The sequence below is a fragment of the Barbatula barbatula genome, assembly GCF_947034865.1.
Source record: "Barbatula barbatula genome assembly, chromosome: 3".
Lineage (NCBI taxonomy): Eukaryota > Metazoa > Chordata > Actinopteri > Cypriniformes > Nemacheilidae > Barbatula > Barbatula barbatula.
In genome coordinates, this window is record NC_136764.1 from 28,098,674 (window position 1) to 28,102,025 (window position 3,352).

Here is a 3,352-nt window from a genome sequence, read left to right on the forward strand (position 1 = left end):
ACACAGCTGTTGATATAGGCTACTAGGACCACCTTAAACCAGCACAAACCGGCAGCTATCATGCTTCAAAACCTGCCTAACCAGCATATTTAAATAAAAACTGCTTACTCTCTATCATTATACCTTCCGATGAAATATAAAGGTTAAATCCTTCAAAAATATGATGCTTTATTTGCATTTTTCTGTAATTCCATATTCCATGCTTTAATTTAAGTTTCACAAGACATATTTACTTTCATCATCTGGGCCATTCTGAATGCCTTATGAATAACCAAATCTATTTGTTTCTTTAAAAAACATTTTCCATTTAAAAACCATGTTAAAATTAGTTTTCTGAGAAAACCAATACACATTTGAATAGTACAACATATGTGTTATTTATTCAGTGTTGAAAAAATAAAAAAGTGATTTTGACACATTTCATGTTTGAATGACCCAACAGCAAAGTTTATTAGGGTGGGATATGACCCAGTAAACAAATGGAAATACATGTCCTTTAATTGTATAATGAAACTCAGAACCTGACAACAAACAAGAAACTTTTTCTATTGTATGTTGTTATGCCTTCCAGGTTGTCTGTCAATGAGCCTTCAGTCTTAGTAATGGTGTCGTTGGGACGCTGCAACATAGTTTATCAATATCATTTTTATCCACTGTTTATCTAAGTCAAACACGTCATCCTAAAATATAGAGCACTCAATAAATACATATGATTTATTTTTTATATTGAATGTTATTTCATTAATGGAGTCACGCTTCCTCCAGTCCAGTTGGTGGCGGTAATGCGTCATTACGCGAGATTACCAGCCGTTCAGAAGAAAAGATGTTATGATGCATGATGCCGCGACTCCAACACTAGATCATTGTAGCATCGAGCTTGCGGTATAACAAGGCAAAAAAAGTTTAAAGTGTTTTAAAATGTCTTGTAGTGTCCCTTGACAAAAACGTTGAACAAGAACAGAAACGATTTAACGTTTTTTGTGTTAAAGTAACGTAGATTAGAGTAAGTTAATGCTTCATGTAAAATGCTAATAGTCGGTTCCCCATTAGTGGTTATTGTGGTTATTATTACACCGCACGAACAAAAGAGTGATTCGTTATGCTTTTCTGTCTATTTCAACTAATCCTTCATCGACATGCCACGAAATAAAGTTCCGGGGTAGAATAAACGAACACCGGGTGAAATTAGTGAAAGCTGCCTGCCAAGATGGAGGGTGTTAAAGGGGAAAGTGAAGAAATTAGCATTTCAGATGCATGCGAAATTAAAATGGAAGATGTTGGTGTTCATAGAGGTTGGTCTAACTTTAAATTTTTAATTTATTGATGCTAAGAAATAATAAAGAGTGTAAGTCTTAGACATTTTCACAGAGTTGATCTCTTACAAACAGTAAATGTATAAACATAATAAAGACCTCAGATGTGTTGGCATTTTGTATATTGGCGAACACACATAACTGATGCATTTTTGTTTTGCCTGACTGTGTTTTGATTCTTGATATGTTCTGTTCAGGCCTGATGGAAGTGAAAGAGGAACGTGAAGAGCAAATTGAAGTGGAGGTCCAACAACCATATCAGACACCTGATGTTTTCATGACCGAAGAAAAACTTTTTATTTGCCTAAAAACAGAAAATGATTTCTCTGAAGAAATTACAGCTCAAGGGACAGAAATCGAGAATTCTGTGCAACAAACTCATAGACAGAAGCCTTTCAAATGCAATCGCTGTGGAAAGTGTTTCAGATACCGAGGATACCTTGAAAACCACATGAGCGTTCACAACGAAGAGGAGTTTTTCATTTGCCTTCAGTGTGAAAGGCGTTTCAAACACAAAGAAAGCCTCGCGAAGCATATGGCTGTTCACACCACACCAAAACCCTTCAAATGCCAACATTGTGGATCAACTTTTAAATACCTAAGACGACTTACTCACCACATGGAAACTCACAAACAGGAGTTATTTACATGTCATTACTGTGAACAGCAATTCAAGTGCATGAAAAGTCTGAAAAGCCACATGGTAACTCACACTAAAGCAAGGCCTTTCATATGCCATCAGTGTGGAAACACCTTCAAAAACCGAGGCAGTCTTATAAACCATATGGGCCGTCACACTGATGAGAGGCGGTTTAAGTGCCAGTACTGCGGAAGAGGTTTCAAATACAAAGGTCGTCTCGATATCCACATCACTGAGGGATGCCCAAACTTTGTTTAAAGAGTGCCACCTGGGATATATATACACCGATCAGGCGTAACATTGACCACCTTCCTAAAAGTTTGTCTGAGGCCCCTTTTTGCTACCAAAACAGCCCTGACCCATCCAGGCATGGACTCCACTACTGTTTCTTTATTGGACCACTTTTGGTAGATAATGACCTCTGCAGACTGGGAGCACCCCACAAGAACTGCAGTTTTGGAGATGCTCCGACCCAGTCCTCTAGCCATCACAATTTGGCCCCTTGTCAAACTCGCTTAAATCCTTCAAAAACACTTATTTTCAGGACAAATTGTTCGCCTGCTGCCTAATCCCACCTACTAACAGTTGCTGTGATGAAGAGATAATGGGTGTTATTTACTTCATCTATTAGTGGTCAGGATGTTATGCTTGATCAATGTATATGACGAGTTAAGATGCGAAACGATCTAAAAGCCACATCTGTCAAAAATGAGATTGTTGTTAACCACACTCTGCCCAGTCTGCAGTATCATAATGGAACCGAACCTGGGAGTCCGTCTAACGTTTAGAGTGTTTTGGATCTGAACTTATAACATATATATTTAGCTGCATTATCAATTTATATTTGAATACTTGGAATGTCCATCACTGAAGTGAATATACTGGAATAAATGAATAAACCAATTTCATTTTATGAATCTTTGTTCTTCATTTCTATATGCTGGCACCTAGCTACCTTCTTTCGGTTAGTGTTGTAAAACCCTCATGTTTTCCATTTGAGACAATTTTAGCCTTATACAAGTCTTTTGTTTTGTGCTGTGACTTTAAGGGAAGTATTAAGTTGTCAAAATCAGAAGGTGAAAGCACTGTACGCAAAAAGACTATTGGGATAGTGAAACAAAAGCGAGGCGTTTGTATACCATAAAAGCCAGAGAGTTAGCATTGTGAAGATTGGGGGAAGGAATGTGAAAGGAAACTTTCTGAGGACCAGACTAAGATTAGAGCAGTAATTCGAATTTCTGTGAATATTTTCGGGTATTAATCATGGGAGAGCATGTACTTGTTAGTTGAAGAAAGTATGAAGAAGAGAGAAAACAGAGAGAATGGTAAAGGTAGGAATAAAAGATGTCGAAATAAAGCATGGGTCTAAAGTGGGTGTGCATCAATAAAACTTCATTGA

General features: G+C 37.4%; 1 long non-coding RNA gene across 2 annotated transcripts; it reads left to right on the forward strand.

Annotated features, from left to right (window-relative positions):
• Nucleotides 1-766: 766 nt before the first annotated feature.
• Nucleotides 767-2,971, forward strand: LOC306892588. 2 transcript variants are annotated; one of them, XR_013786479.1, is made up of 3 exons: nt 767-882; nt 1,153-1,292; nt 1,511-2,971. It is a non-coding gene; the product is annotated as an uncharacterized lncRNA (long non-coding RNA). The 2 variants fall into 2 exon arrangements; XR_013786480.1 differs by having other exon boundaries at nt 813-1,003; nt 1,511-2,868.
• The last annotated feature ends 381 nt before the right edge of the window (nt 2,972-3,352 follow it).